Source organism: Vigna unguiculata, chromosome 2 (assembly GCF_037176805.1).
Source record: "Vigna unguiculata cultivar grain cowpea cultivar isolate G323 ecotype 2 chromosome 2, ASM3717680v1, whole genome shotgun sequence".
In the NCBI taxonomy this organism is placed as follows: domain Eukaryota; kingdom Viridiplantae; phylum Streptophyta; class Magnoliopsida; order Fabales; family Fabaceae; genus Vigna; species Vigna unguiculata.
The window spans coordinates 19,454,964-19,481,276 of NC_140793.1; the positions used below are offsets into that span (position 1 = coordinate 19,454,964).

Below are 26,313 nucleotides of genomic sequence, written 5' to 3' on the forward strand. Positions count from 1 at the left end.
AAATATTTAAATCCAAGTGTTTGTTCTTCTTCGCAGCAGAAGGAGGGTGGGAAAGGTGACAATACTCCTTCAGTGGCACATGCCTTTGCCCAACCTGAGCAGTGTATAGAGCTTGATCATTCTAGTGAAAGTGAGGATAACACCAGTGTTACTAAAGAATGCTCAAAATCTGAGTGCTTGGCCATTGTCCCTTACATTAGAGGCCAAACTAGTACAATGATTATAGATATGGCTTAATTGTACAAGAATGTCACTACTGCTCATTGGGCAAGGTATGTAATCCAAATTTTTCCTAGCAAAGCCATGTCATGGTGTGCTTATTAGATTTATCATTAATTTAAGTGTGATAATTGTAATTTGTTAATTTTTTTTTAGGTTTCTATATGCTGAAATCAATGGGCAATTATTCAGAAGTGTGGAGTATCATGGATTTCATCCTCGTGGCTGGATTCATAACATGGTAAATGCTTGCAGCTAAAACAATGAACTTTGAATTTTAATTTGAAAGTCATCGAATATAATAATGATTCGTGGTGTTTTTAGTCTGTTCTGTTTGCAGCCAGCAATTACATATACAAAGAGAAAAGACTGATTGGCCAAGTAAATAGATTAATATTCAATCCTTTGTTTACGGTAAGTGGAATCCTCTAATCTATTTGTTGGAAATGTTAGTGTACATATAACATTTGTAGACCTGATTTGGTAGAATGTTGTGATTATCGATTGTAATGAGAGGAAATTAAATAGACATGTATGGACTTTAGACTACTACCGACATTACCTACCATGCAGTTTGGTTTCACATGAGGAAATACTAACAACATATATTGTGAGTTTGGCACACTGTTTGATTATCAAATGACTTAATTTATATTGCTTTGGTGTGTTTAATTTTAGTTTTGTCCAGTTGTTTGCCCAAGTTGTTTATGATGGACACTGGTGGTTCTATGCAATCAATTTTGAAAGCAATTACTTTATTGTCTTGGATTCTCTTCCACACAAGTGTCGGCAAAAGAAACAAATAGATAATAATGTGGTAATTCAACTACTTTGATAACTATTTTGCCATATGTTTTGAGGATATTAAAATTTCAGAGGTCATTTGTTATTTATAAGTGTACACAGATGTATAATTTGGAAAACTTATTGTGGCTTTTGATGGGTGATAAGAACCAAGACAAAGCATCCTTTGAACTCGTCGTTGTTGATCTTCCTGAACAACCAAATTTGTAAGGATAAGAAGTTCAATAATCAGACTTTTAAGTTAGATTATTTTTGTTTGTGTGGATTAATATTATGTTCCCTATATTCAAGCATGATTATGGCATTTTGGTCTTAAAGTATCTTGATATGTGGGAAGGACTTAAAAGATTTGATGGTAAAACCATGCCCCCTTACTCTTCTGTTACATTGATGCAAAGGATATTTTATCACATACCATTATGGAGTTTTTTTTTTGCCACAGGAGGAGCTCCAACATTTCAGACAACAATATGTGTGTGAATGGATTCTTGACCCTTAAAATATACATGGAAAGAGCCTTATTAAAAGATTTCAACCATTTCTATATAAGTAGAAGTTATAAGGCAATTTGTAGGAGTTAGTGCAAATATGTTGTTTAAGTAGGTAGTACATTCTACAAGTTTACTTCAGTGTATATGTTATTGGTGCAGATTGATTATGTAAAAATTATGTAAATTTGTGTGCTTCAACAACCAACAAGTTGTTCTCTGTATGCATTGACAGTGATAACTTTTTTTTATTATGCAACATTTTTATGAATATACTAGTTCACTTATTTGGTGCACTTCGAAAATAAAATAGTTCAATGTCATAATTTTAGACCACGGTGAATATGTTATGGTGATATTTATTACCTCCACAAAAAAATAAAATAGCATGATTTAATTATGTGAAACAGGTGAATCCAATTTTCAAAAGTATGGCTAAAGCTGAATGGTGCTCGTGTACAAAAAGTATTAGGCTGGTCATCACGTTCTGCGTGAGTGATGATCACTTAGGATTTCTAGTGAACTTAGGAGATTTGTTGTTTCTAATTTTTTATCACAACTTTGCCAACATTAAAGCACCAAAGTTTTTATTAACCTCCACAAAAAAAATAGAATACCATGATTTAATTGTCTGAAACAAGGGATTCCAATTTTCAGAAGTATGGATGAAGCTGAATGGTGCTCCTGTACAAAAAGTATTGGGTTGGTCATCACGTACTACATGAGTAATCATGACATAATAGTTCCTTTGATCACATACACCACTGTAGTGAACGATACTAGAGCAACATACTTGAAAACTACGAATCTATCCATAACTAAACATGTCATTCACAAACACTAATCATAATCCCAAAAGGTGTTTGGTAATGCCATGTTGATCATGCCGAATGATCCAAAAATGGATGTTGTTTGCAAATTATTTCCTGCATAAAATGTGTCATACATTAATTAAACGTTACCATCATAATAAATTATAATAAATAAATATAGGATATGCATATTTAACCTCAATATTTCTCAACTTCCACAAACATGAGTATTTTCAACTGAAGTTAATAGCAATAAAATCCCTGTGCTTGGTACGTCAAAGACTTGGACATGGTTTCGTTTAAAATAATTAGTTCTTTTCATTTAAATAAAAACACTATATAATGTAATGAAAACTGACCATGTTGGTTGTGGTATTCGTTCCAAGGTTGTGTAGATGAGTCCTTGGGGATGTGGAAATACCAACTTCATGGTCACTAATTACAACGGTACCAAAGAATGTGGTACCCCATTTTGTACAACAGAACAATATAAGATCCACCTATGGGGTATAAAAAATAATCAACACCTTCACAAAGACATACCTTGATAATAAAATCTTTTCAAGCATAAATAATATTAGGTTGGTTCAAAATGAGATAACTTGTTTCTATTAACTCACATCACATGACCTTATTTCACTGGAAATATTACTTGTAGACCAATCAACAGTTAAGTGGTGACTTCCTTACCACTTGTTGTACCACAGAACAATATCAGATCACCTATGGGTATAAAAAATAATCACCACCTTCACAAAGACATACCTTGATAATAAAATATTTTCACGTATAAATAATATTAGGGTGGTCTAAAATGGGATAACTTGTCTCGATTAACCCACATCACATGACCATATTTCACTGGAAATATTACTTGTGGACCACTCACAGTTAGAGAAGCGTTGTGTATTAATATGCAAATAGAGAGCACTTATTTGGAGAAATGATGTAAGCGCTCTCTATTAATAAACATCGCTCCAATAGAGGGAGCATAAAAAATGTGTGATCTATGAACAAATAAAGAGTTGTGTATTGATAATTTTGGCGTAGGTTCTTTTCCAAATGGCCTAGCTCCTCCTTCATTACATGTATCCAACTTTCATTTGTTAAAGCTTCATCCTCATTTCTAGACTCCATTTGAGATATCATTGCTTCTTGGTTTTAAGCTTTGATCATCTTGTGGCTTCTTTCTTGGCATCACCTAAGATTTCATTAGATGGATGGTAATTTTTGCATGTGATAAAAGGGTTCCTTTTCTTCTTTGGGAGTGTATAGTCCTTCTGATGAGTCATTTTCAACACTTACTTCTTTCTCGTTTGGTGAAGGATTGTCTACTAGTGTAATTATGTCATAGTATTCTTTGTAACCTACCTTTTAAAACTAGAACATTGTTCTACCTTAGATAATTTCTTATCAAGCTTACAATCACTAAGTTTCACATGTAAGGCTTCTTTCATAGTACGTGTATGAAGGTTAAATATTGTATAAGCTTTGAACGTCTCTAAATAGCCAAGAAGAACACCTTCATCACATCTGGAATTAAATTCCCTAGATTATCTTTTGTATTCAGTATAAAGCATTGCACATAAAAAAATGAAAATATGAAATTGTAGGTTTCTATCTTTCCACAATTCATAAGTAGTCTTCTTAATTAAAGGTCTTAAGTAAACTCTATTTTGTAAATAACAAGTTTTGTTAATACTTCTGCCTAAAAACGTTTTGGTGTGGAATTAGCATTTAACATTGTTCTAGTCATTTCTTGCAAAGCTATATTTTTCCTTTCTACTACATCGTTTTGTTGCAGTGTTCTTGGAGTTGGGAAATTATGAGTAATGCCAAAACTTTCAAATAGTTCAAAAAGATTTTCATTTTGAAATTCCTCCATGATCAAATCTTATAAAAACAATTGATAGACCTTTTTCATTTTGAACTAGCTTAATAAACTTGAAAAGGAATTTATAAGATTGATCTTTATTTCTTAATAATTCAACCCAAGTCCATCTAGTATAATCATCAACAATTACTAGACCATATCGTATGTCACTTAGAGACTTAGTTCTTGTTGGACAGAATAGATCAATATGCTTTGTGTTGAAAAATCATTTATGCTTTTGAAAGAACTTTTAGCTTGCTTACCCTTGACATATGATTCACATAGAAGATTGTCTTTGAAGGACATATATGGCAAGCCTCCTACGAGGCATTATTTCTTTACCTTTAGAGCAGTTACAAGCTTATGTGGTCACACTTTTTGTGACATAGCGACTGATCTTCCTGTGTGATCATGAGGCAGGATACCTTTTGAGTTGTCATTTCATCCATGTAAATCTTGTACAATAGTTTTGAAATAATGTACTCTCCTATGCTTTTTCTTCCAAGAATTGAATAAAATGTTTGTTCCGCATATTCACTTGTGCTTTGAATGGAACATTTAAGCTTAATCTAACAAAAGAGGATCAATGTTAATAATTAAAAGGAATATATTTATATCTATTTCATAAATAATTTTAAATTTAAAATAGCATTATATGTTTCTTTATTTCTTTTTTGTATTGGCCTTGTTGACATTGACGAGTTATAATAAATATTCTAGCTCGTGACATATAGGAAAAGAAAAATCCAATAAAAACACATTTAAAGATTAAATTTTTTCTAGGCTATGTAAAATTTCAAAACAAATTTTGGATGTGCAATGTAAGAGTTTGTTAATGTTATATGAAATAAGGCAACCTTTTTGAAGTCTTAAACTATTTAATTTTAGTGAAATTTTTACCTCAAATGTTGATCTTTTTTTATACTTACATTTTGGCAACTAATAATTTATAGCACTTTTGCAAAAATTCGGGCCTAATGGATACTTTGTCAAAACCTTCTTGATACAAAAATGTTAGCCAACTTTGTTTTTGTGTCACTTTTCTTCATGAGATTAAGAGCCATTTGAACCAAATAATACAAGGTTTCAAAACAACAATATAATTGTTACACCTCTAATCTTAGGAACTCAATTCCACACAAAAATATTAAAACATGATGAACCCAATTGCCAATTTATAATCTTTCAATGCGTTTGCCGGGAGTCGAACCCAGGTTTATTGCTTGGAAGGCAATTATCCTAACCGTTGGACTACAAACGCTTGATGCTCTTTTCAAACTTTCTTCAATTATTTTAATGAATATTCCTTATGCACAAAGTAAAGGCTAAAACATAATGATGATATTAGGTTTTCTAAATTTATACATACGATTATTATACAAGGAACTACACTTTAGTCAGTACCCAACTTAAGAAAATATTAATGAAAATTACATCATAGATTTGAAACATTCACTTGAATGACTTTGTTTCTTTAATTTTAAGTGTTGGCCTTTTTTTAATAACTTTTAAAATAAAAACATTAGGGAAGAAAATAATTAATTGTTGCTTTAATATTCATACTGCATCAAAGAAAAACAAAAAAGAAAGTATTAATTTGGAGAGTACGTCACAAATCGTGGACAAGTATCTAGTTATAGTTTAAAAAAAATATAAATTGTATTTAAAAATATTTTTCGATGTCAATTTTAATTGAAGGGATTTATAAATTTAAAGAGATTAAATATATTATAACTAAAAAATATTTCTTTGTATAGGGAAGAAGATCAACATAGATATTTATACTAGTCCAAATCAAAGGATCCTATGTCCATTTGTTAATCTCTTAAACAAAAAGATTAACTTAATCACTATCAGAATCATACTACAATCAGATTAAGAAAGTAAAGGTTTAGAAAACACCTTTCTTAAAGACACAAGAGATGAATAAACACTTCCTCTGAATTACATAGAGGATGATCAACGTTCTTAGCAACAACAACAACACCTAATTGTTAGTTTTGAAATGGTTGAAAAGCTAAGAAGGGGCATTGAATTGGCTAGTTTAAAAATTTAGGCTATCTTTGCAAGCTAAAAACCACCTTTAATTGAATCAAAATAGATCACCAAGTTAGGATGCAAACAGTATTGAACTGTACACTTTCAATCAATCAAAAACAGAGTTAATAGATTGATTTTACTAAACAAATTATGTTATGGTATAATCAATTGATTGAAACAGAAAAATAGTCGACTGAAATACTGGGAAAAATGTAGAAATGCGAATTTGAATTTTAAACCAGAAACAATGATCAAGAATGATCAAGACCAGTTCCAAATGATTATACAAACATGCTCAATGTTGTAGATGCTATGAAAACATGCAAGAACATGAAAAAGATTATTAAAGCACAAATTCTTGAAACTTTAAAATGAAAATGCAAGAGAGAAAGGTTAGAGAAGAGAGGACACCATGAGATTTTATACTGGTTCACTCAAACCTGAGCTACATCCAGTTTGTCAAGACAACCTTAGCTTGACTTTGCACTATTTTAAAAGTTTTACAAAGTATCCACCCTTACACTTCCAAAATATGCAAAAACACCACAAAAGACTCTTAAATCACACAAGAATCACACCAGCACAGCGAGAACCCTCTTACAGACCTGGAAAACCACCAGGCACACACACAAAGCTTGAGAAAGATCAAACCTCAGTGGTAGCACAACCTAGCCTACCACAAACCACTTTCTCCAAGCTTCAAACCAAGCCAAAAGCTCCAAGAATTGAGAGAGTTTCCACCTATGATCACGAAGGAGAGAGTTTCCACAAGTTTCCAGAACCAAATTGTGCTCTAAAATGATCAACAAACCTCTCTTTCGAAAATCACAGCTTAAATAGTCAAACTGTTACGAAATTCAATAGATTAAAAACACAATAAAGACCAAACTACATATAATTAATGCTATAAGGTCTACAACATGAATTACAAACAACAAATACACTTTCTTAATGATGTAACTACATGGAGAGCACACGTTTCAGCCTTGATCACCATGTAGGCTTCATTCCAATGGTAATGGCTTCAAGATAATTCAAAAGAGCTTCATTCAATCTTCATCAAATCTTCAAGAAGCAAACCACCTTGGCTTCTCATGTCAACAATCTCCGCCTGATTTGATGAAGCCAACCTCTATTCCATCTATCTTCTTCTATCTTCCATTACAAAATGCTTCCCTTTATTGGATACCACCAATTGATGAAGTAAAACCTTAGCTTGAAGCTTGTGAACCTAAAAAACATTTACAACAACAATACACACAAGCTAGCAAGTATACAATTGTGATCATGCTCCCCTATCAATAATATGGGTTCAAATTCATATTTGATTATTGATTCCAATTTTAATGCTTAGTTTAATGTGATCAATTATCCATTTTCCAATGTTTCCAATTTTCTCCCCCTTTAGATTCATCAAACAAAAAACAGATGCATAAAGCTGATACAATCAGCCGACTGAAATGAAAAACAACCAACTGAAACAGACAGAACTCAAACTATAAAATCACAGACACAAGGATGCAATGCATGATCCTAAACAACCACCACACTCAGTCATCTTGACGATCATTTCTGGTCTGGAATGAGTGGGGCATATCATGGATGTCATGGATTTGGCCATCCAATTCATTGAACCTCTCATTGCAATAGTTGTGATGTTCATGTTGAGACACATTGAGCTTATGCAGCTGGTTCAGCACCATTCTCTCAAAATGTGAGTACACAAGGCCTCTATCCTTTGAAGGGTTGTAGGTAATTAAGTCCATAGGTCCAACAGTTGGTTCTTCCTCTTGGTTTGCACCACTTGGACCGACTTCATGGTCATGTGCACCACCAACAACAGCTCCAGTAGTTGTCCATCCAGTTCCCAAAAATTCGTGAGCCTCTTGGCCTTGAGCATGTGATCAGGAAAAACATAGATCCAATCCACTTGAATGTTATGTTGAATGCAATACATGAGTATCAAATCTCCCTCATTCAATGTTGAATGGTTGCTACCACGTGAAACAAGGATTTTTGTGACAATCATACCAAGTAACCTTTGATCCACCTTGAGACCACCAATATGGAAGTGTTTGATTTCAGCAATAGGATTTCTCAAGCATTGGCCATAGTATTGCATCTTGTTGAATTCTAGAACAGCCCCAGTTTCACCTTTTCTCACTTGCACACCCCTTGGTTTGAGTCCAACCACATCTTTCCAAGCTCTCTTGTTGATCTCCATTTGAACACCCTTGATGCTGGACAGTAGGACAACATTTTTGAACTCCAAGTTGGTGAAAAACACTTTTACCAAGTTTGGATAGATTTTCCCAGAAAGTTCAAGGAAGGACTTCAACTTTTGATGCTTTAGTTGTTGGAATAGGCTCTCAAAGCCTTCAGCCCTTAGCCATGAGAACCTCAGCACCTTAGGAATGCTTATCTGCTTTCTATTTATTTCAATGAGGAACACTTGAATGTTGTCCTCATGATCCTCAAACCATGCTTCAATTCTTCCATGGCTTTCATGATTTGGAGACCTTGGAGTAGGAGGAGTGGAGTGCTCATCATCAGATTGGGTAGCTCTTTGGGAACGACGAGGCATGATGAGTGTTGGTATGGCTGTTTCTAAGAGATGTATGATGTAGATGCAGCAATACAAGTGCAGTATTTATAATTCAACAAACTGATTTTCAGAAATAGTTGATTAAATGGTGCAGATTTTTCTAATTAACTCATTTTATGTTACCCAAATCAATTCAATGCAGTCCAAAATAGTATCTCATTCATTCATGATGTTTTCAATGTGTTTTTATGAGAGAACCAATCAGTTCAGATCATGTGAGCTACATGCATATCGGAATTGTACACTAGAATGCTTTTTCGTCAAACAATTATGTAAAACTAACACATGGCTGATGAAATTGGCAGTTAGGAGCAGATAGTACCTAACAAAAAGATGCTTTCTTTGACTAGGTCAGCTTAACAATTCAATTCGTGAGTAAATGCACAATTTAAGTAAAATCAACACGTTGAAAAATAGAATCAGTCGACTAAAACAACATCAGAGCATCAGAAATTAATAACAGAGTCTGGTTAAGTGAAATTAGCTGACTGATTTTGAAAATCAATCGATTGAAAATCGGGAAATTGAACTTCATTTTTCCAGATTCAGTTTTAATGAAATCAACATACTGAATTATGAAAACAGCGGATTAAAAATCATAGCAAATCAATTTTTCATCATCCAGTAGCAGTTTAAGTGAAATAAACATGTTGAAATACATAAACACAGGTTGATAGATCATGAATTGTGCAAATAGAGGCAAATTTAAGTGAAATCAACACATTGAAATGCAAAATCAACAGGTTGACTATGACAGTTTTTAACTTTTGCATACAGTAGCAGATTTTTATGAAACCAATGGATGAGTACATAAGATTAACATGCTACAAACACATCATACCACATTCTTGATGTCTAAAATGCCTAGTTCAGTTCTTAGCTTGTTAAACCTATCTCTAGCCAATGGTTTTGTAAACAAATTCGCCAATTGATTTTCAGTTTTAACAAATTTGATTTCACAGTCTCCCTTTTGAACATGATCACGAATGAAATGATGCCTAATCTCTATATGCTTGGTTTTAGAATGTTGTATTGGATTCTTGGTTAAGTTGATTGCACTAGTATTATCACAATACAAAGGTACATTGATTAGCCTTACACCATAGTCCAAAAGTTGATGTTTCAACCATATGATTTATGTACAGCCATGTCTAGCAGCAATATATTCAGCTTCAGCTGTGGAAAGTGCCACACAAGCTTGCTTTTTGCTATTTCATGAGATTAGACTTAATCCAAGCAAATGGAAAGTACCACTTGTGCTTTTCCTATCCAATTTGCACCCTACATAGTCTGAATCTGAAAAGCCACTAAGAGATATGTTAGAATCACATGGATACCATAAACCAACATTGGTTGTTCCTTTGAGATACTTTAGAATCCTTTTTGCAGCCTTAAAGTGTGATTCCTTTGGATTTGCTTCAAATCTAGCATATAAGCATACTTAAAACTGAATATTTGGCCTACTTGCTGTAAGATAGAGCAAAGACCCAATCAACCCTCTATATTTGGTTGAATCCACTGGTTGGCCAGCTTCATATGCATCCATAAGACAATTTGTTGCAATTGGAGTGGTAGCTTCCTTGCAATCCTCCATTTTGAACTTTTTCAACAAGTCAAACAGTATTTGATTGATTTAAAAATGTTCCATGCTTGAGTTGTTTGACTTGTAGCCCTAGAAAGTAGGTAAGCTCACCCATCATGGACATCTCAAACTCTCCCTGCATAGCTACAACTAACTTTTCACACAATGTGTTGTTATTTGAACCAAAGATGATATCATCAACATACACTTGAATAAGTATAACATCATTTTCATGTTTTCTAATGAAGAGTGTTTTATCCACTTCTCCTCTAACATAACCTTTTGATAAGAGAAAATTGCTTAGCCTTTCATACCATTGTCTTGGTGCTTGTTTCAAACCATATAAGGCCTTTTTCAATTTGAAAACATGGTTAGGATAGAGATGATCCTCAAATCCAGGAGGTTATGATACATACACTTCTTCATTTAGGAAACCATTCAAGAATGCACTTTTCACATCCATATAATGCAATTTAAAGTTACACATGCGAGCATATGCTAAGAGTAATCTCACAGCTTCTAGCCTGGCTACAGGTGCATAAGTTTCATCAAAATCAATGTCTTCTTCTTGATTATAACCTTTAGCAACTAGTCTAGCTTTGTTTCTTACTATATTACCATCTTCATCCATTTTGTTTCTAAAAACCCATTTGGTTCGAATTATATTCATATCATTAGTTTTAGGAACTAGAAACCACACATCATTTCTTGTGAATGGATTGACTTCATCTTGCATAGCCACAATCCAATTACTATCATTCAAAGCATCATTCACATTCTTAGGTTCAATTTGAGATACAAATGCAACATGTTTAGAAAATACAATCCTACGTCCAGTAGATACTCCCTGTTTGATATCACCTATGATATTGTCCTTTGATAAACCTCTAGGCTGGATCCAATCCTTAGGCAATTTACTGTATGCAGCTTTTTCAGTCGATTGTTTTGCCTTTTCAGCCGACTGATTTCCTACAATATTGAACTTTTCTGCAACAGAAATCTGCTCCTGCAGTAGATCTTCCTCATCTGCTTTCTTTGACACTTGATCTTGCAACTTTGGGTTAGTTTCACCAAATACAACATGCATAGACTCTTCAACAGTCATCAATCTTTTATTATAGACTTTATATGCATGACTTTGTGTAGCATAGCCTAGAAAAACACCTTCATCTGCTTTTGCATCAAATTTGCCAAGACTTTCTTTGCCATTATTTAAGATGAAGCACTTACATCCAAATACTTTTAGGTGACTTAAAATAGGTCTTCTCCCTTTGAAAAGCTCATAAGGGGTTTTCTTCAAAATTGGCCTAATCAACACTCTATTTAAAATATAGCAAGCAATGTTGACTGCATCAGTCCAAAAGTACTTAGGTAGTGAGTTTTCATTCTATATAGTTCTAGCTAGTTCCTCAAGTAACCTGTTTTTCCTTTCAACAACACCATTTTGTTGTGGGGTTCTTGGTGTAGGAAAATTATGGTTAATTCCATGCTTTTCACAGAAGTGTTCAAACTTTTCATTTTGGAATTCCCCACCATGGTCACTTCGAACAGACACTATCTTGGAACTCTTTTCATTTTCAAGCATCTTGGCAAGTCTTTTGAAAGCATGAAAAGTTTCATTTTTGGCAGCTAAGAAGAAAGTCCATGTGTACTTAGAGAAATCATCAACAATGACTAATGCATAAAGATTGCCACCAAGGTTCATGGTTCGAGATGGACCAAATAGATCCATGTGAAGCATCTCTAAAGGTCTTTCAGTTGAAACAAATTTTTTGGATTTAAAAGAGACCTTAGTTTGCTTTCCTTTTCGACATGCTTCACACACTCTATCCTTCTCAAACTTGAGTTTTGGTAGTCCTTCAACCAGTTGTTTTCTATTCAGCCGATTGAAATGCTGCATGTGTTTGTGACAAAGTCTTCTATGCCATAACCAAGTATCATCCTTTTCTGTAAGCAAATAATGGATGCTAAATGATGCATGATGCAGGTCACGTAGATATATATTATAGACTCTTTTTCCTATCAAAACAATACTACCATGTGCATCATATATCAAACAACTATTTGGTTCAAACAAGACTTTAAAGCCTTTATCACATAGTTGACTTATACTTATCAAATTGTGTTTGAGTCCTTCAACTAGCAGCATATTCTTGATGTTGAAAGAGGATCCATTGCCTATGACTCCATTTCCAAGGATTCTTCCTTTGTTGTTGTCTCCATTGGTTACAAAACCTTCCTCCTTCAACTCCAACTTTGCAAATTTGGTTTTATCTCCAGTCATATGTCTCGAACAGCCACTATCAAGGTACCACAAATCTTTCTTATCACCTTTCATGACCTACAAAATAGATTTGGATTATTTGGTACCCTTTGATAGGTTGGGTCCATCATGGTTATGCCTTTCTAGATCCTTTTGGGATCCATTTCATAATCCCTTTAGGAACATCATATTTTCTAGCATGACAATTCTTAATAACAAGACCTTTTTGCATACAGTAGTTGCATGAAATGAATGGCATGTCACTTGGCATACTTTTTGAAAAGAAACTAGAGAACTTCTTCGTTTTCTTTTGAAAAGAAGGATTGAAACCAAGTCCAGCTTTGCCAAACACACAGTTTTGAGAACCAAGAACAGACTCTAAGTTTGCTTCCCCTCTTGTGAACCTTGCACAGGTCTTTATAAGGTATTTCACTTGATTTTTCAAAACTGTGCAAGTTTAACAGGGTTTTTCAGCCGGTTGATTTCTGAAACAGTCGGTTGAATTACTGTAAATCATTTCTAAATGCTTAAAATCAATTTTTAAATCAGCTGTTTCTTTTTCCAGTTGGATAAATTTGTTTTCCAGCCAGTTGTTTAAGCCTTTCAACCGGTTGTTTAATGCAGAAATCTTGTTTGCTTCATTATGCAACTCTTCAAAATCATGCAACAATTGATTATAGTCATTTAAGTCTAGAGAACTTACTTGGCTTGAGGAAGATGACTCATAACCAGCCATGAGACACAAGTTGGCTTCTTCACTCTCATCTTGTGAGGAGTTACTTGTTGTTGAATCATCATTGTCCTCCCATGCAATGTATGCACGTTTCTCCTTTGGCTTCTTCTCCTTTTTCCTATCAACATTCTTCTCCTTTTGTTTGTTAGCATTTGGACATTCAATTTTGATATGTCCTTGTTTTCCACAGTTATAACATGTAAAGTTAGAAGAGTTTGATTAATTGTGTTTGGAAGTATACCTCTTGGGATTACCTTTGATACCTTTCCTTTTGAGATACTTACCAAACCTCTTGACAAGGAGATTCAAGTTCTCACTTTCACTTGATTCAGCCACCTCATCCTCGAGTTCCTCATTTTTCTTGGTGCTAGTCTTCAAGGCTATGTTCTTAACCTTTTTCTCACTTGACTCAAGCTCATTAAACCTTTGCATCTCAATCTCATGCTCCCTAAGCTTTCCAAACAATGCAGCTGTAGTCAAAGTGGATAGATCTCTTGTTTCTGAGATAGCCGTGACCTTTGGTTACCAAGATCTATCAAGACACTTTAGCACCTTGATGTTTAACTCTTCCTTGTCAAATTCCTTACCCAAGCCTATGAGATGGTTGACTATGTGAGTGAATCTCTTTTGCACATCCGCTATGGATTCTCCTTGTTTCATCTTGAATAGCTCATACTCTTGAATCTAGGCATGCTTTCTTGCTCTCTTAACATCATTGGTTCCTTCATGAGTCACTTCAAGAACCTCCCACATTTCCTTGGCACTCTTGCATTGTGAAAAACGAAAAAACTCATCCATGTTGAGAGATGAAGTGATGAAGTGAGTATATGGTCCATTTATGATTGCATCGCATATCCCTTGATCTATTGACTCAATAAAGATTTTCATCCTAATTTTCCAAAATTGGTAATTAATGCCACTAAACATAGGGGGTCTATGAATTGAGGCACCTTCACCAAAGGGTAACTTGTTTTCAGCCATTTCAAGTAGTTCAAAACAGATTTAGGACCTTACTTGATCAAATTTTAAGTACCTTGCTCTAGATACCAATTGTTAGTTTTGAAATGGTTGAAAAGCCAAGAAGGGGGGTTGAATTGGCTAGTTTAAAAATTTAGGCTATCTTTGCAAGCTAAAAACCACCTTTAATTGAATCAAAATAGATCACCAAGTTAGGATGCAAACAGTATTGAACTGTACACTTTCAGACAATCAAAAACAGAGTTAACAGATTGATTTTACTAAACAGATTCTGTTCTGGTATAACCAATCGATTGAAACAAAAAAATAGTCGACTGAAATACTGGGAAAAATGCAGAAATGCAAATTTGAATTTTGAACCAAAAACAATGCTAAAAAATGATCAAGACCAATTCCAAATGATTATACAAACATGCTCAATGTTGTAGATGCTATGAAAACATGCAAGAATTCCAAAATATGCAAAAATGTAAGACCCGAGAAAAATTAAATAGTTAATTAAATAATTATTTAATAAATGCGGGTAAGAGGATCGTTTAAAGTATTTAATGAAGAGTTCTATGACGTGGAAAAGTATTAGCTCAAATGGTTGAGAATACTTTATTGTGTGTGAGGACTTGGGTTCGAGTCCTAACAATGTGTGCCATTGTGTGTTATTTAATTATGAATTTTTAAGTTGTATATTTTAAAGAGTGATGTGGTTGCATAACTTTATAATTTTAGGAGTTATCACAAATGCGAATTGGTTGAATTGGTTGTGCACTTGACTTGTGATTGGAGGTGTGTGACTTCAAACCTTGTGGAGAACAAAATTTGTTTTCTTTTTGCCAAATTTCCTTTGGCATGAAGGTGAAAAGGTTTGGAAAACCTAGTAGCCAAGGAGGCAGTCGTGGGTGCTGGAAAATGTATTGGGAGGGGTATTGAATAGGCATTAAGACACACTTTTATTTTAATTTTCGTTTTAAGGGTTAAGGGGAAATTAAGAGTGGACAAAATTGGAGTGAGAGTGGATAATCACGGGGTTAGGGGCTTGAGACAGTGGGTGCATACTAAATTACAGATTTTGAGTATATTAGCACGAATTGCAGAGGAGAATTGGAGTGGGAAATCAGTGTGGGAGTGTAAACCAAGAACAAGGGTGATTTTGGGCTAGAGTCACATTCAATCCAAAATTGGAGCGAGGATAAGAGGTAAGGGGAGTTGTTTTTATTTGTTCTGACTCGTGCTAACTGTATTGTGATTGATTGAATTGAATTGGATGAGTTTCTGAGCCTAATTATGCAATTTGTTTAACATTTCTGGGTTCTCACCCAGAAACTGCCTAGCGGACATGAAGGTGCCGCCAGGCGGCACGTCAGTATTAGCCTGTTCTGGGTTTTGTGGCATGAGCTGCCTGGCAGCGAGGCTGAACCGCCAGGCGATGTGCGATGCTGTCACTGTTTTATTGCACTCTGTTGAAATTATGACATATGGGATTTATAATTGGATTTTCCATGTCCGGGTAATTGAATAATCTTGTGATATCTTATGTATTCTGGGGTTTTGGGCATAGTAAGAAATTGTTTGGAGACATGTAAGATTTGTACGGGAATCAAAGAATGGTATGAATTGCAGGTTAGGTATGATTGCTATGTGATTGGAAGAAATGAGAATAGTAATTGAATGATATAGTAGTGTGATGGTTTGTTAAGTCATGTTGATCGAACTGGGCTTTGAGATTGATGACTGGTTAGACTTTGGGGGTTGAGGACCTTCGCAGGTGCAGCAAAAAAATTGGAGTTCTAGTCTGGTACTGGAATGCCGCCTGGCGGCATTACACTTGCCGCTAGGCGATGCTAGGTGCAGACTTGTTTCCATGCAGAAGTGGAATGACGAGAGAAAAGGCAAAAGTCAGTGTGTGGGTTGATAGGAAGCTTTAATTAATGAAATATTTTGGAGGTTAATAGAGTAAGAGAAGAGAAAGGTGAATATATTGTAAGGTATTGATGATTAGTTAGGCAATGGAAACTTTAGTGAAGATGAATGATCTAATATAAGAATGTAGTGGAAGAAGAGTGTATCTGCAATTTACGGGTGAGTATAAAATGTTGCGCTTTGGTAAGTCTATCGATGAAGAATTGTAGAATAGAACCATGTAATAAGTTAGTAAGCATAAGAATTGGGGAATTGACTGCAATTTAGTGTTAATGGAGTTAAGCAACTATTCTACCTTGAGCCCTGGATAGTTGAGGGGGTGAATAAATCCCATTTTTTTGACTTGAGTAAGTTAAAGGAAATGAATTAGGTAATCTCTTCAAGACTGAACGAACCATTATGTTGGGATAGAGAACTTGGAGAATTTCGTGTGGGGAATATAGTTACCTATGAGTATGGTTATGAGTAATTCAATTGATTGCGATATGGTTGTGTAACCTTGTATAATGTACTGATGCATGGGAAGAGTGTTGCTTGTGGTAATATCCTATTTTTGAACCAATCAGTGTGTGTACCAAAATCAGCTGTAGAGTGCTTCTGGTAGGGCGCCTGGCGGTCCACTGATAACCGCCAGGCGATAGGCTTAGCGTAAGAGAACACTTCACTGAGGGGCGCCTAGCGACACGGTGAGCTTCGCCAGGCGGTGGCGAGAACACAGTGGATCTGGAAGGGTGTTGGCGCCTGGCGGTGACAAGATACCGCCAGGCGGTTTGGGACGATTTTGCCTGGCGGCGTGTGGGCCGAGCCAGGCGGAAATGCTGATGTCCTTTGTTTACTTGGTGTGTTGTTTGAGCAATGCTTCCACACTTAGTTCGGGAGATGCTGTGCCATGAGCGGGTAGGTTCATGGATGGTGGTTAATGTAACATCCCTGGCTACCCCTCCTCGGGCCCCAAAGGTTGTCAGGTTACTACAGCCCAATGCACCCCAACCCATCACCCTTCTCCGTCGATTCATACTGGGTGGGTTGTTGCCAGTGGGGATCGAACCCCCAACCTGACCTTTAACACCTCTGGCACGCCAGCAGATGCTACCAGTTATGCTGCAGCACAACGGGTAGCATCTTCTGGTGTGCCAGGGGTGTTAAAGGTCAGGTTGGGGGTTCGATCCCCACTGGCAACAACCCACCCAGTATGAATGGACGGAGAAGGGTGAGGGGTTGGGGTGCATCTGGCTGTAGTAACCTGACATGCTCTGGGACCAGGGATTGGTGCGCCAGGGGTGTTACAGTTAACATGTGATGGTATGAGCGGGGAGGTTCATATCCAGTTACTCTCACGTGGGGATACGAGCGAGGTAGGTTCGTATGTTCCGAGCTCACGTCTGAGAGATGCCACGTGCGGGGAGGTACGGGGCTGGTGGATCACATGTGTTGGACTACGGGCGGGCAGGTCTGTAGAGCAGGACTACGAGCGGGGAGGTTCGTAGAGTAGGACTACGAGCGGGGAGGTTCGTAGAGGTAGGACCACGAGCGGGCAGGTTCGTGTGAGCATCATATTCCCGAGTCCAAGGCTAATCAGTTGTGTGATTTGAAGGCTATAAAGCCTTGGGGTTAAGGTCTTGGCCAAGAACTATGTAGAATGAATAAGATGGGTGTATGCTTTATTTTGCATATTGTATATCTGTTATTTTATTTTTCATAGCTCACCCTTTCTATTTGTGTATGGCGATGATCGTGTGATTCGTTACACGGGAGCAGATGTTGAAATAGGTGGAGCTGATGATGTCCAGCCGACGAAGTGAGGGCTAGCTTTGGGGATTAGAGCTAGGGATTTCCTCTTGTGTATTTACTATGTTTTATTATGAACATAAATTTTGGAAACTTGTAACAATTTAATGTTTATGTTATGAGTTTTGGCGTGTGCTTTTTTATAAAGTTAAATTCTCCCGCATTGGAATTATTATCTAGATGACTCTAGATTTAATTAATTTCGTTTATTTGTTTTTTTAAGTAATATTCCTTAGGGATGTTACAAAAAACACCACAAAAGACTCTTGAATTATACAAGAATCACACCAGCACAGCAAGAACCCTCTTGCAGACCTGGAAAACCACCAGGCACACACAAAGCTTGAGAAAGATCAAACCTTAGTGGTAGCACAACCTAGCCTACCACAAACCACTTTCTCCAAGCTTCAAACATGGCCAAAAGCTCCAAGAATTGATCCAAGATCAATCTTCAACAGCTGCACCACCTATGATCACGAAAGAGAGAGTTTCCACAAGTTTCCAGAACCAAATCGTGCTCTAAAATGATCAACAAACATCTCTTTCGAAAATCACAGCTTAAATAGTCAAACTATTACGAAATTAAATAGGTTGATTTTCAAATCAATCGGTTGATTTCACCTGACTTAAGTGAAATCAGTCGATTAAAAACTAAATCAACTGATTGAATTTGTTGTAGTTTAAGACTACTACAACCAACCTTTTAACCTGTTAAAAAGTCATTCAACAAATTAAAAGAGACATTTTAACCTGTTGAAAAACCATTCAACAGATTAAAAACACAATAAAGACCAAACTACATCTAATTAATGCTATAAGGTCTACAACATGAATTACAAACAACAAATACACTTTCTTAATGATGTAACTACGTGGAGAGCACACGTTCCAGCCTTGATCACCATGGATATCATCAAATCTCCTTTCCTTCATCAATGTAGACTTCATTCCAATGGTAATGGCTTCAAGATAGTTCAAAAGAGCTTCATTCAATCTTCATCAAATCTTCAAGAAGCAAACCACCTTGGCTTCTCATGTCAACACTAATCTCTTAAGAACCCACTTAGGAAAAGTTATCGCTTTATCAACACTAAGCTTTTCAAAGGAATTTTTAAGAACTCTCAAAGAAACACTTTGCGGTCACAAAACTTGAAGTCTGATTCTTAAAAAGGTAATTTTGCAAGAGGAAAAGAGTTCTATTTAAAGAAGTTCGAAACCTACGTCAAGAAGTTGGAAAGACAAATTCAAACTGCTAGGGATAATCGATTATTTCAATGGGTTTTCTGAAAAATGAACATAACTTAAGATAATCAATTATCCTAAGTGATAATCAATTATCAAGTGAATTTTACAAAAATAAAAGGATCCCAGAAAGATTTAGAGCTGGTTGCCATTTCAGAGTTAATTTGAGCTACTAAAAACAAAAGTAACTTATTACAAGAAAGCTTTAAACATCAATCAACTTGTCTTCAAAATATCTTCCAATTTGCTTGAGATTCTTTGTCATCATCAAAATCTTTTTAACTTTAAATCTTCCTCTTCTGCCAACATCCAAATTTCAAGACAAATAATAGTTGTGCAATGTAAGAGTTTGTTAATGTTATGTGAAATAAGACAACCTTTTTGAAGACTTAAACTATTTAATTTTAGTGAACTTTTTAGCTCAAGATCTTTTTTTATACTTACGTTTTGGCAACTAATAATTTATAGCACTTTTGCAAAAATTCGGGCCTAATGGATACTTTGTCAAAACCTTCTTGATACAAAAATGTTAGCCAACTTTGTCTTTGTGTCACTTTTCTTCATGAGATTAAGAGCCATTTGAACCAAATAATACAAGGTTTCAAAACAACAGTATAATTGTTACACCTCTAATCTTAGGAACTCAATTACACAAACTTTAAAAATAAGAGCTAAACAAAAAAGTATATACAACTTAATTACAAAATTTCAGAATAAAGAAAAAAGAATAAAGATATGTGACTCAAAAAAAAGAAAAGAAAAGAAACTCAAACATGAAATTCGTTAACGAAAATGTATTGTTTTTTCAATGATGAAAAAAGATCACAAATATTAGAACATGATGAAACCAATTACCAATTTATAATATTTCAATTTCTTTTCCAGGAATCAAACCTGGGTCTATTGCTTGGAAGGCAATTATCCTAACCGTTGGACTACAAACACTTGATGCTTTTTTTCAAACTTCCTTCAATTATTTTAATGAATATTTCTTTTGCACAATGTAAAGGTTAAAACATAATGATGATATTAGATTTTCTAAATTTATACCTATGTTTATTATACAGGGAACAACTTTAGTCAATACCCAACTTAAGAAAATAGCAATGAAAATTACATCATAGATTTGAAATGTTCACTTGAATCACTTTGTTTCGTTAATGTTAGGTGTTAACCCTTTTTTTAATAAATTTTAAAATAAAAACATTAGCAAAGAAAGGAATTAATTGTTGCGTTACTATTCATACTGCATCAAACAAAAACAACAAAAAGTTTTAATTTGGACAGTACATCACAAATCATGGACAAGTATCTAGTTACACTTTTTTTTGAAAATAACTTGTATTTAAAAATATTTTGTGATGTCAAAATTTTAAATAAAAGGATTTATAAAATTGAAGAGATTAAATATATCTATTTCATATTAAGAAAATAAGATACTACCAAAATTATTACATTACCCATGTTCTTTTATTGACACGTGTCATAAAAATTAGTTTTTTCGTCATTTTAAAACCCTGGTACAAAAGGACGCGGGTTCAAATCCTACAAAAGTCAATTTTTTTTTATTTTTTTCATTTATTTATGATTTCAACTATAATATTAATTATAAATATTATTATTATTTGTAGTATTTTTATAAGTATTGGTATTTCTAATTATTAATAATATTTTTATTATAAATATTATTTATAGTGATAGTAGTAAAATTATAACAAATATTAGTATTATAATAATAATAATAATTGTTATTATTATTATATGTTACTATTATATATTATTACTATTAGTACTATTAACATTATTAGTAGTATAGTTATTACTATTATTTGTAATATATGTAAGGCCCATTTATTTTCTGCCTAATCCTTAAGGGTTGCCTCAAAGTTAGTTGAGCCTAGGGCTGGCCCAAGAAGGGGAACCATACCCTAAGTCTGCCACAGCCTAATCTTTTCTATTCATTCGTAGAAAACGCAGCCGTCAAGTCCCTAACCTCTCCCCGGAAGCTCTATTAGTGTTTGATCCTACGCCCCTTTCAAGCTAGCCAAACCTCGTTCTCCTGCCACGTAAGTGGTTCTTGAACCATACTCTTCGCGTTTTAAGTTGGTTCTCATGGTTCTGCTGGGCTCACTGTAGCAACCTTGCTATTTTTGTGTCTTTATCCACAGCTCTTGAGTCCGTGTTCAAAGCTATTGGGTTCGTTGAGTCGGGAGTCGAAGTTGTTTGCTAAATCCTTTCCAGGTAAGGGAAGCTTGAGCTTGTAGTTTCCTGTGATTTTGTCGTATGCTTCTGGGTCTGAATCATATGCGTGATGTATGCTCATCGATGATTGTGTGATAGTGGTGAATAGATGATTTCTGTTGATGTTGGGTGCTATGTTTTCGCGTGTATGCAGTGGTGGGCACTATCTTTCTTGCCCAGGCGAGCGTGTCTCGCCCAGGCGAGACTAACAAGGTTTTGTGTGCAAACTATCGCCAGGCGACTGGTTTTCATTTTGAGCGAGGCGTGATCTCGCCTAGGCGATAATGGACTCGCCTGAGCGAGAATCTGCAGTGACCGTTGTTTAAGGGCTCGAGTTCTCGCCTAGGCGAGGAGGAACTCGCCTGAGCGAGAGGGTCTCTCGCCTAAGCGAGGCCTTCTGGTCTGAGCGAGACTGGGGCAGGTTTTGGTGCTCAACACGAATGACCCACTGGTATGATTGCTTGTTGTATGAACTGAGAAGCATGAGATGTCTGAATTTTGTTTATGCATGATGTTTGTATTAAGGAAACTTTTCTGATTGGTTGGTGAAACGTGTACAAAGTGTGAGTGGGATGTAATTCCATGGCTCTTGTAGGGAGAGCTTATGGTGGTGCCCCTTAATGGACGTAATTCCAAGGGCCCTCTTAGGGGAGTCCATGGTGGTGCCTCATTCATTGGACTTAATTCCACGAACCTAAAGGTGAGGGTTCATGGTGGTGCCTACACAACAGGACGTAATTCCACGAGGATAATGTGGTGGTGCCTCACGGCCAGGACGTAATCCCACGAAGGCCACGTGGCGGTGCCTCTTGTAAGGGTGTAATTCCGCGAAGGCCTCGTGGTGACGCCTCACTGCTAGGGCATAATTCCACTATTTGTGGTGGCACCTCGTTATACGTATCTGGATTTTTCTAGTATTTTGAGTGGTAATGGTTTGGTGTCTCCTGTGTGGTTTTCTAGTAATTATGCTTGACTATGTGATGGAGCTTGTGTGTTATAATATAATCATCTGGTGCTCTAGCTTACCCTTTCGTGTGTTTGTATGATTGTGTGTGGTTTCCTCCATTGTGATGATCATCAACTTTATTGATGTGAGCAGATGGGAGAACCCTGGCAGTGGTAATGATGGTGGGAATGCTACAACTTGATGGATTGGACGGGTATTGGGCCCACTATGGGGCCCATCGCTGAAGAATTTATTAGCTATGCTTTTCTTGTTTGTATAAGATCTAGTACCATTAGTTCTCTAGTATTTCCTATTTTAGGCCATGTGGGGCCTCTTTTATGTTTTATGGATATGTTGGGGCACTGAGTTCTTCATATACCAAATCTTCGTACTCTCTGGATATTATGCATGTGGCGTTTTATTAAATGGGTTTATCTATGTATTTGGGACGTTACAATATATAATATTATTATTATTATTATATATTTTTGTTAGTAATTATGTCTAAATTTTTATTAAATTATGATAAATTACTTTTGTTTTAAACTTAAAAAAATAGGTATATTGATAAATATATGATTAGTTTAAAATTTCACTCAAACATTTCATTGTTGATGTTCATACCCATTCAAATTTGAAGGATTTATTGACTATTATTGAATTATGTCAATCTTTGACAAAAACAAACAAATTAAAGATATTTTACTTGATTGATTGTCTAATTCATTTTATTTGACTCTTAATGTTTCATTATCTACAACAAAGATTTTCAAAATAAAATTCGGAATAAGATGAAAGATGAATTTCTTGACACAATATGGTTATTTACATTCAAAAAGGAATAACTGGAGATTTTTATTCCGAATAAATTATTGATGAGTTCAAATTTTTTTAATATAAATTATTTTGGCTCCTCCAAAATTATTGGTCAAGATTCGTCACGGATTATTATTATCAACTATAATTAATAATCATTATTACTATCAACTATAAATATTATTATCATTATTATTAATTATAATTATTTTTATTATTATATTACTGTTCCTGCAGAGAACAAATAAGATGAGTCAAGCACAAGCGTCACCTTACCATGCAGTCCGTTATCTCCTCATTTGGTCTCTTCCCGGTTGGTACATGTCAGCTTGAACCCAGGAGGGGTTACCTGCAGAAGAGTCTCCGAAGCTCAAGTAAGTCAAAGCTCTCAGAAGGTCAAATCAGTGATTAATGAATGCGTACCTTTAATTACTAGGGTCCACGCGTATTTATAGAGCATTAATGATGTTTAATTACCTCATGGGCCGGGCCTTGACTTGGGCTCTAGCTTGGGCTATGAGTGGGCCTGGGCCCTAACCCAGGCCCTTAAGACCTATTGAACGCGGGGGCTTCTATTTTCACTAAGTTTATTGGAGTTGTCGGCCTGGACTTTAATCTTACCGGGTCTGCTGGAGTAGCCGGCCTGGACCGGCTACCTATTCCTTTAGATGTATAGGTTAGAACCGGTACAAGTTAGGTTGACTCAGCCTAGGCTGAATACTTGGCTGCCTTGGTATATTCATTGTTTACTTATTTGGTCGAGTTTGGCTAGGTGTGGTACAATTACTATTACTATTATTAAGAACTATAGTTATTATAATAATTATTATTATTTTTATTGTTTTTATTATGATTATTAGATACACATTTTACTTTTACTTACTATGTAGGAATCATGTTTTAATTACTTGTCATTTTTATTTGTTTTGTTGTTCATTTATCTTTCCATTTGAACAATTATTTCAATTTTAAAAAATATTTACTAAAATTAGTAAAGTAATAAAACTGAAAAATATTTTTTTATTATAAATAATTATTTAAATTTAAAATATAATAATTAAGAGGATAAAATTGATAAAATATAAAAACACCAAAGATATTTATCTCTTTATATATGTAGTTGTATTAATATTAATATTATTATTAGTAGTAGTAGTATTAGTATTATTATTTTATCACCACGCGATATTATTATATTGGTATTATTATTATTATTATTATTAATATAGTTAGACACATATTTTACTTTTATTTACTAGGGGATTATATTTCAATTACTTGCTTTTTATATGTATTTTATTATTTATTTTATCTCTATATCTTGGTATTTTTTGAATTGAAAAAAATTAGTTACTAAAATTAGTAGAATGATAAAACTGACAAATAATTTTTTATTATGAATAATTATTTAAATTTAATAAATAATAATTAAGAGAATAAAATTATAAAAATAAAAAAAAGACATAAAAATTGTGTATCTCTTTATATATTTGGTTAGTGTATTATTATTATTATTATTATTATTATTATTATTACTATTATTATCACTACGCGATATTATTATAATGGTATTATTATTATTATCACTACGCGATATTATTATAATGGTATTATTATTATTATTATTATCACTACGGGATATTATTATGATGGTAGTAGTATTATTATTATTATACTTAGACACACATCTTAATTTTATTTACTATGAGATCATATTTCAATTAGTTATCCTTCTTACTTGTTTTGTTGTTGATGTATATATATTTATATATAATTATAGATTATTAACATTAGCCTTGGTATTTGCATTGACATTAATATTTATAGCATAAACATTATTATTATTATCATTTGTTTGTTATTATTAGTATGATTATTATTATTATTATTATTATTATTATTATTATTAATATTCATAGTGATGTTATTAGTATAAGTGCTTTTTTTTTAATTATAAAAATGTTATTATACTAAATACTTTTGCTAAATAGATTTTTATTCTTTTAAAAATTTTATAATTTATATTAATAATAATATTATTATTATTATTTTTAATGGTTAAATAAATATAATAACAATTATATATTTATTCTAAATATATTTTGAAATAAATAAAAATCTTCAGTTATTCCTTTTTGAATGTAAATAACCATATTGTATTCAAAAAAATTCATCTTTCATCTTATTCCGAATTTTGTTTTGAAAATCTTCGTTGTAGATAATGAAACATTAGGAGTCAAATAAAATGAATTAGACAATCAATCAAGTAAAATATATTTAATTTGTTTGTTTTTGTTAAAGATTGACATAATTCAATAATAGTCAACAAATCCTTCAAATTTGAATGGGTATGAACATCAACAATGAAATGTTTGAGTGAAATTTTAAACTAATCATATATTTATCAATATACCTATTGTTTTTAAGTTTAAGACAAAAAAATAATTTATCATAATCTAATAAAAATTGAGACGTAATTACTAACAAAAATATATAATAATAATAATAATAATATTATATATTACAAATAAGAGTAATAACTTTACTACTAATAATGTTAATAGTACTAATATTAATAATATATAATAGTAACATATAATAATAATAACAATTATTATTATTATTATAATACTAATATTTGTTATAATTTTACTACTATCACTATAAATAATATTTATAATAAAAATATTATTAATAATTAGAAATACTAATACTTATAAAAATACTACAAATAATAATAATATTTATAATTAATATTATAGTTGAAATCATAAATAAATGAAAAATAAATTGACTTTTGTAGGATTTGAACCCAGGTCCTTTTGTACCAGAGTTTTAAAATGACGAAAAAACTAATTTTTATGACACGTGTCAATAAAAAAAAATGGGTAATGTAGTAATTTTAGTAGTATATTCTTTTCTTGAAATAGATATATTTAATCTCTTCAATTTTGTAAATCCTTTTAATT

At 33.8% G+C, this 26,313-nt stretch overlaps 1 non-coding gene and 1 pseudogene across 1 annotated transcript; both read right to left on the minus strand.

Moving 5' to 3' along the window:
• Window positions 1-2,351: 2,351 nt before the first annotated feature.
• LOC146888394 (uncharacterized) lies at window positions 2,352-14,079 on the minus strand (annotated as a pseudogene).
• Window positions 5,386-5,457, minus strand: TRNAG-UCC (transfer RNA glycine (anticodon UCC)). Its single transcript has one exon. It is a non-coding gene; the product is annotated as a tRNA-Gly (tRNA).
• Window positions 14,080-26,313: the final 12,234 nt, after the last annotated feature.